Raw genomic sequence first — 9,863 nt, 5'->3', positions numbered from 1 at the left:
TTATTTTTAATTTGATTTACACCGTTGATATTCTGATCATTTCTAATTTAATATTTAATATCATAAAGTTATAAATTTTTTTTAATTATTATTGATACAATTAAGTTAGTTATTAATTTTTAATGTGTACTTATTTTAAAAAATTCTAATTATAATTTTTAATTAAAGTATTATGTTTAGAATTTTAAATTTAAATTCAAATATTTTTTTTTTTAGAATTTTAAGTAAACAATTGTGTTTGAGAATATTTTTTAAAAATTTATATAATTTATAAGCTACTATGCTAATTACAAAGGATTATAATAAAGTAAATAGAAGTTTTCTATTTAGATTGTTATTTTAATTTTATTTTGTTATAAATATTTTTGTAATATTAAATTTTTTTGTGCTTGAAGGAATTTAATTTGTTGAGAAAAAATTATTTTCGGTGAATAAATATTTTTCTATCTTTTTATTTAAAATGTTATTATTGGTATATTAATATTAAAAATATAAAAGATAAAGCATACTTAAAAAATGTATTATGAGATCAAATAATTTTATGATTATGGGTATTTGTATACACGGGAGGCTGTGTGGAGAACTTTGGCAAACAAAATATTTACTTTTTATCAAGGTTGGGAGACCCAGACCAATCATCGAACCGATCAAGTGACTGATTCAATGGTTCAATGGTTCAACCGTGGTTGAACCGATTTAATTAAATATAGAATGAAATTATAAAAAATTGAACATAACAGGATGAAATTCTTAAGTTAATAAAAGTTACAAATTTAATAGTAATTAACCTCTACTTTTTCACTACCAATTTTTACACTTTAGACAATCTTTTTCCTAACCTGACCAATTTGCAAAAGGAAAGCAACTATGAACACAACGAGACAATAATAAAGACAAAAGAATTCATAACTTGACCATTGGATTCACCTTCAGTTCTGTCAAGAGGGTTACAACACAGAAATTCTACCTCCTCAATTTTTTTCCCTTAATAACATTGTCTCTGAAGAAGTTGCATTTAAATTTGATTTCAGCCTTCATTTCATTGAATGAATTCTTTGCCAGTAAATAGTGGCCAGAAGTAGAGTTACAAAGTAGGCAGATCTATCATCAAATGACAAATCTGCTCTGAACCTCTTAAGAAAGAGTTACACTTCATATGGCAACAAGAAACTTAACCCAACAAGCAATCACTACTACTACATCTCGGTGTCTAGAAATAGAGATTAATGTTACAAAATAAAAATTTCATCCTTTAAAATTGAAGAACAGAGCAGAACAGAATTCTCAAATTCAACATACATCAAATTTATTCTCAAATTCAACATACAACAAATTTATTCAACATTTGATTAATCATACAAAAAACAAAATAAAAAAATAAAAAAAAACAGAAGAACTGAAGTCTGAAGAACAGAAGGCCATAAAAAAATGAAAACAATGCTAGAAACCCAGAACTTACCCGCGACGGTGAGTGACCCGTGACGATGAGTGACCCGCGACGGTGAGTGGCCCTAGCTCCGGCGTCGGTTTCGATTCAGGTCGGTTGTCCTTCCTTCTTCGTATGCAGGCATGCAGCAGCTCCAGGGGAAGAGGAAGACGATGGACGCTCGAGGAAGAAACAGCGTGCCTGTGACTGGTGAGTCTGAGAGCGAACATGGGTCGGTGCGACGGACGGCGCGACGGCAATAGAGGCACAAGGCGATGGTGGAGGCTAGGCTTGGGGGCAGGCTTCCTGGATTAGCAGATTAGGGATTAGGGTATGCTAAAGTGGCTGGCTCATTAATTCATCACGCGTTCTTAACTTTTTTTTTTTTTTTTTTAAAAAGCAAAACGGCGCCGTTTCATTATCAAGAGAGAAAACCGGTACCTGCAGAAACCGATCCGGTTCGCCTGTTAACCACCAGTTTAGCCAGTTTTTTAACCAATTTTTTGCAGGATGGTTATGTTGGTGGACCGGACCGGCTAGATGACCGGTTTTCGGTTAACCTAATTGAACCGGTCGGTCCGGTTCGGTTTTCAGAACATTGCCTTTTATTTACCTGGAAAATAAAATATCATCTTTAAAGACGATGACAAGCTTGAGAAAATCATGGATTAAGAGAAAGGGAAAGGTACGATATTCTTAGCATGGAATGAGTCTAACACAAAATTTGACGCATGTCAAACTTTAGCTAATGCTGAGTTTTCAAATCAATTTGTTTATAATATAGAAGAAAGAGAATGATAACCATGCAAGAGAGAGTATTTTATCGGGAGATTAAACTATATTCCACTGAGTACATGTGATATCTATTATATGAGAATTTTGTACTTATTCAAAAAAGTTGCACAACATATGAGTCTATTAGAAGTTTAGAACAATTAATGGGATTACATATCCTAACTTCCAAAATGTTTTTTATTTTATGGGACTACTATTTGATGATAGAAAATTTATTACAACTATCAATGAGGTCTGGTCATCAATTGAGAAAATTATTTGTAATGCTATTGATATCTAATAGTGTTAACAAACTAAATCGTATTTGGAATGCTACTTAGACATTATTGGCTGACGTGATACTATATATGAGGAGAAAAACATTGAAAATCAAGGTATTTCACTATGTGGTAAATCATTATCGCATGTAGGACTTTACTTGCCAAAATCAGTGTTCACCAATAGACAACTTTACGTTGCTTTGTCAAGAGTTAAGAGTCGCAATGGCCTGAACATTTTACTTCTACATGAAGACAGCAATCCAAAGTCATCAACAACAAATGTCGTATTCAACGAATAATATTTAGATAAGAAAATAGTATTTTCATTTTAGTAACATGTTATGATTTACACTTTTATACAAATATTTGTCGTAGATATAACTAATTTATTAATTATACTTTCAGACTTGAAATAAATGTGTAACATGGAGCACAACATCATATGCCAATTATTTTTTTAATGAGGTCAGTAAAATACTAAGTTGTCGATAAATTTTTATTAACCTTATAATATAAAGTTTAGTGTAAAATTGGCATGCTATTATTACAGTTATATATATTCTTATTTTTTTAGATCTCTTTTCTTATGACTCAAAAAATGTAGTGTAGGGACCAATTAAAAGAAAAAAAATATAAAAACCTAATTGAAAATTTTACGAAACTATAAGGATCAACAGAGTAATTAAACCTATAAAATATTATTTTCGATTTACTATGTCAAATTAAAATGTAAGCCCGTGCATCGCACGGGTTTAACACTAAGCACAGGTTTAACACTAGTAGTAATATAAATGGGGAGCTCATATGCCGACATGGCGCTTATACGTTGAGTTTGGGAATTTATTTGCTTAGGTATCGTTACTAGAAATTTTTAAAATTATATTTATAAATTATAAATTATTATTTCCTTAGTGATTGTTACTTTTTAATTTTAAATTATTTGCTTAAGTTGTTTTACTTAAGTTGTTATTTTTTAAATTTTAGGTTGTTTTGCTTAGGTAATTATTTTTAAAATTTTAAGTTATTTATTTAGGTTGTTATTTTTTTAATTTCAAGTTATTTACATATTACTCTTTTAAATCATAAATTATTATTTACTTAAGTTGTTACTTTTTAATTTTAAGTTATTTTTTTATAAATTAAAATTTTTAAAAAAATTAATTTAAATTTATTAAACTAAATAGAGATATTATTTAATTATTTAAATTTTGATAAGGGAAATTTTATTTATAAATTAAGTAACAACTTTTGTCGTATAAGATCTCTACTATGTTTAATACGCCTCAATTATAGTTAAGAAGACACATTTTTTAAAAATTTGTTGATTCTTTTTATTTGAACGCTATGTTTAAAACTTTTAATATTTGTGTTTCTTAGAATTTATATTTTAAAGATATTTATATATTTATTTTATTTGTAAATTTAATTTAAATTTAAATTAAAGTCAATCAAATTTAGAGAATTCTAGCTATGGTCAACTATAAAAGTATAAGTTATGAGACATGTATATATAGCACAACAATTCAAAGTACATCAATCCCTTTCTTTAATTATATTCAAAATTTAAAATTTTTCTACTTTTTCTAATGGCTGGTACTCACAAAATTACAGAAATCAATCCTACAGTCGACAATATGTATGTATGTGTACGAGTGATAAGATTATGAACACTACAAAGCTACGAAATTTTTCCATTATCATACTCAATTGAGATGGTTTGACTCGATGAAGATGTCAGTTTTCTATCAATTTCTTAAATAATATTAAATTTATATTATTCATATTTTAAATTTGTTTATTTATCCCCATTTAATTGTTCCTTGATTTTTGTTTATCAATTATATGGAGAAAAAATACATACCTCAGTTAAGAAGGCTCTTGTATCTCGATTCGTGAATTTGCTAAGAGACGGAATATCTTATCAAATAAGATATTTTGGTATTGGACTTAATGTGGGTAACTTTAACACTACACATCATGAGTATATGGTTAATTTAAACCAACGTACCGATATGCACATACTTTCAGAATCATCAAAATATCCCACGATATAGATTTAATTTTGTGAGTTTTGACACTCTCAATGCTCCTGGGTTCGATTACACCTATTTGATTGGTAAGTTTATTGTTTTAGAAAAAGTATAATTCATTGATAAATTTATTTATTTTATTGATAATTTCGGTTGTATTTTTTTCTCAACAAACCTATTCACAATAAACTTTTTTTTTTTTTAATCCATTTATGAATTAAAATAAAAAAAAGTTTGTTGTGAATAGGTTTGTTAAGAAAAAAATACAACAAAAAATTATCAATAAAATAAATAAATTTATCAATGAATTATACTATTTCTAAAACAATAAACTTATTAATCAAATATGTGTAATCGAACCCAAGAGCATTGAGAATGTCAAAACTCACAAAATTAAATCCATATCGTGGGACATTTGACAATTCTAAAAATATGTGCACATCGGTACGTTGGTTTAAATTAATCACATACTCATGATGTGTAGTCTTAAAGTTACCCATATTGAGTCCAATACCAAAATATCTTATTTGATAAGATATTCCGTCTCTTAGCAAATTTACGAATCGAGACACAAGAGCCTTCTTAACTGAGGCGTGTATTTTTTCTACTTAGAATTGATAAACAAAAATTAAAGAACAATTAAACGGGACAAACAAACAAATTTAAAATATGAATAATATAAATTTAATATTATTTAAGAAATTGGTAAAAAACTCACATCTTTATCGAGGCAAACCATCTGAATTGAGTATAGTAATAAAAAATTTTCGTAGCTTGGTAATGTTCATAACCTTATCACTCGTATACGTACACATATATTGTCAACTATAGAATTGATTTCTATAATTTTATGAGTATCAGCCATTGAAAAAAATAGAAAAATTTTAGATTTTAAATATATGTAAACGAAGGAATTGATATACTTTAAATTGTGCTATACATGTCTCATACTTATACTTTTATAGTTAACCATAGCTAAAATTCTCTAAATTTGGTTGATTTTAATTTAAATTAAATTTGCAGATAAAATAAATATATAAATATATTTAAAATATAAATTCTAAGAAACACAAATATTCAAAATTTTAAACATAGCATTCAAATAAAAAGAATAAACAAATTTTTAAAAAAGGTGCCTTCTTAACTATAATTGAGGTGTATTAAATATAATAGAGATCTTATGTGACAAAAGTTGTTACTTAATTTATGAATAAAATTTCTCTTAGCAAAATTTAAATAAATAAATAAGATCTTTATTTAGTTTAATAAATTTAAATTAATTTTTTCAAAAATTTTAATTTATGAACAAATAACTTAAAATTAAAAAGTAACAACTTAAATAAATAATAATTTATGATTTAAAAGAGTAATTTGTAAATAATTTAAAATTTAAAAAATAACAACCTAAACAAATAACTTAAAATTTAAAAAATAACTACTTAAACAAAACAACCTAAAATTTTAAAAATAACAATCTAAATAAAATAATTTAAGCAAATAATTTAAAATTAAAAAATAAAGGAAGAGATATATATATATGTAAAAGAAAAGATTGATGTACTTTAAATTATGGTGTTATACATATCTCATAACTTATACTTTTATAGTTAATTCATAACTAAAATTTTTTAATTTTGATTAACTTTAATTTAAATTTAAATTAAATTTACAATAAAATAAATAAATATAAATATATAAATATATTTAAAAGGCTTCAAGTATACAAATTATTAATTATCAATTAATCAAGTACACGGATTATTAATTATCAATTAATGTAACTGCAAAGAGTAAAAATTTTAAATTAACGTAGCTGCAATATTAACGTAACTGCAATTTTTTTTTTAAAAAATAAACAAATTTTTAAAAATTAGTACTAAAAAGAATTAATAAATTTTTAAAAAATAGTGCTAAAATTTTAAAAATAACAACTTAAGTAAAATAACTTAAAATTTAAAAAATAATAATCTCAGTAAAACAATTTAAAATTTAAAAAATAACCAAAGTAAAATAATTTAAAATTTAAAAAAATAACGACTTAAGTAAAACAATCTAAGTAAATAATTTAAAATTTAAAAATAACAATCTAATTAAATAATAATTTATAATTTATAAATATAATTTTAAAAATTTTTAGTGACAACACCTAAACAATAATAAACTCCAAAATTTAACGTACGAGCACCACGTTAACATAAGAGCTCTCAATTTATATTACTATAAAGATAAATATAAAAATTATTATTACTATAAAGATTATCAATCTTTCTTTTTTTGAATAAAAAATCAATTATTATACACTTGTGAAATAGTTATTAAGTTGATATAAGAAATTTTATTATAAGAATGTTAAATATTAGAATGTAATTAACATGTATTCTATATACATGTTACGGATCCGGCCCACAGATCCCGGGCCCAAGGCTAAACTCGAACTCGGTTTCTCGGGTCCGACCCATCTCCCTCTTCCGGAAGGCTCGAAACCGGCCCTCTAGAGCTCCTAACCGACTTTCGAATTCAAACACCTCCCTTATCTTAGCCAAACAAGATAAGATAACACGACTCCCATCACCTATAAATAGAGGACCCAGGTCCCTCCAGGTATGATTCATTCCACACGCCTAACACCTCTCAGATCCATTCTGACTTAAGGGTCGGAGTGTCTTTGCAGGTACCTCCCCCCATTGCTCCAGTCAAGCGATCCGGTCTTCACCTCGACCCGCAGGTTCCCGATCCACCCTTCAACCCGTACCAGAGACATCTCGTACAATACACAAGTTAAAATTATCGATTAAAATTTTTTTAATAAAAAATATAAAGTTAATTTTTTAATATATTTATTAAAATAAAATATTTAAAAAAATTTATTAATAATAACCTTAATATTTAACCTGTGTCCTATCACATAGCTAAATCCTAAATATTATCAAAGATGGATCACTCAAAAATCTCTTCGTGTCCAGGTGGGGTGGCTTCCCCCACAAATCTTCAAGAACGACCACAAAGGCCCGCTCAACCTCACTAAGCATTTCCCACGTGTAACGTGGCACTCTTACATTCTTTTGCCATTCCAGAGGAAAAGCAGGTTCATCATTTTCATCAAGAAAAAAGGGGCGAACCCCCTCAATGGCACGGACTCGGAAGAAATAGTTCTTAAAATCTTTAAACGACTCATCATACATGGCAAAAACTTTATGCCCCTGGGCCAACCTGAAAGAAACCCAGGAAGCTTTCTTTTTGGAGGAACCCCCCGGTTTGGCCGAGACAAAAAGATAAAGGAAAAGAGTTTCAGAAGGTGTTATATCCAACTCCTGACAAAGAAGTTGAAATATTTTGATAAAACCCCAGGAGTTTGGATGCAGCTGGGATGGGGCAATGTTGCAGGACCACAACAAATCAGTTTCAAAAGCAGTAAAAGGGAAAGTAACGTTCAATTGGCTAAAAAAGTATTCATAAGCATAGGAACAGGGACGCTCCCCCTCGACGGAAGTCAGAAAACAAACTCTTTCATCAGAGTTAGGAGCAACAAGCTCATAATCACCCTCACAGGAACTATTAGCACAAATCCTATGGCGCTTCCTCAGCTCTGTGCAAAATTCAGCATCCACAATAGAAACACACAACAAAACAAGGGAGTCCAGCCAATCGGACATCCCCTCGGAAACTCTGGAAGACATCTCTACAATGTTATTGCGAGAAGACATGAGGCCAACTAAATCCTACAAGTAAGAAAAGAAGAGGGGATTACTAAAAACATCTCGGACAAGGGAGAAAACAACTCAATACGATGCAGGAGATCACACAGAAAAGGAAAACCCCAAGACTCAAACCAAAATCTTGGGGCATCCTTTGAAGGCAATAATCAGGCAAAGTTTCCAGGAAAAATCTACAGCTCGTACCCCAGCATCTCTTAGAAAGAAAACAAAAGAAAGCAAAAAATGCAAAAAAGATCACCCTCATACAATTTATCAGAAGAAAGCACTATTTCTACAGGGTAGCAAAAATGGCCAAACGGAAAGGCGCAAACTTTTTTCGAAATCAAGCAAAAAGCAAGCACCAACACCGAGCGTACCAAACAAGAAATCATCAAAGACACCAGCCTTTTTTCCAGAATCAAACGCATTATCATCAAAAGCACAAACGAGAAATAACATGCAGAAGCCCTAAAGCACATTAAAGCAATAGGAAAGGCGAAAAAGATTCAGAGCACGCATTACGACTGTAACCAGGCATAGTAGAAGCAGAAAGATCCAAACTTCCCTCAAAGCAAAATTGTAACTTAATCACAAAAAGCCAAAAGCAGCGAAAGAGAAAGAAAATGCGAATGGAACTCACCTGGAGAAGAGAAAAGCTTCAAAGGAAAAAAGGAGATGTAAAGTTGTCCCGAGAATCGCCAAGCGACGCCGCCACGAAGGAAAAGAAGAAACGAAGGCGAAAAACGGAGAACGATAAAAACGGAGGAAAATGGTGAAGAAGTTACGAAAGGGCAAAGAAGAGAAACCGTCTCTGAGCTTTCAAAAATCAAAATAAAGAGCCAAAGGAAAAACGGAGCAATTAATACTAATTAATTAGGGTATTAAACCCTCGCACGCTCCCCAGGACAAAGCGCTAATATAAAAGGGCGCGCTTCTAGAGGAAAACGTTCTACATTCAAAAAAGCTTCTGCAAAGGAATCGACAAAATGCTTGAGTTCGGCTTCACTAAAGAAGGACCGAAGTCAAGAACTCGACCTCAAAAAGAAGACCGAGCTCAAGCAGGGACACTGTTCATACCTGGGGTCAAGCTATCCGAACCGGGATGTTGAGTAGCGAAGCGACCGACCTGTTCAGGTCAAGCGGACCGACTTCTTTACGAAGAACTCGACCAAATCGACAGCAAAGCCCAATAAAAGGGCCCAAATAGAGGAACACGACCCAGAATCCAAAGGCAATCCCAGCCTATAGAGATAGAGGCGGTTCCCTTGAAGATAAGCTGACTTCACTCAAGATAAGATAAGATAAGATAAGATAACTAACTTATCTTATCAGAAAGGTCAGCCCACGCTACTATAAATACACTGGAGCACCCATGTATAACTCATACTCTGATTCTACATAAAAACCTGTTTAATACACGTGCTAACTTAAGTATCGGAGTCTCTTGCAGGTACCCTCCACCCTCCGGTGGCCAAGGATCAGCATTGTAGCAAGTCCAACGAGTTGGACCCAACAGCTCCGGCCGTCATCAGCCAGCCGGACACATCATCTCCGACCAGTACAGAAGATCTCGTCCGAGATCGACCTCCAGTTTCAGGTAACCCTCGGAACACTTCCCGAGATCTAAGTCGTCAACACGACTCAGACGACGATCGGA

Source organism: Arachis ipaensis, chromosome B7, assembly GCF_059453495.1.
Source record: "Arachis ipaensis isolate K30076 ecotype BB chromosome B7, ASM5945349v1, whole genome shotgun sequence".
Taxonomy (NCBI): domain Eukaryota; kingdom Viridiplantae; phylum Streptophyta; class Magnoliopsida; order Fabales; family Fabaceae; genus Arachis; species Arachis ipaensis.
Note: the sequence above shows the minus strand (reverse complement) of the source record.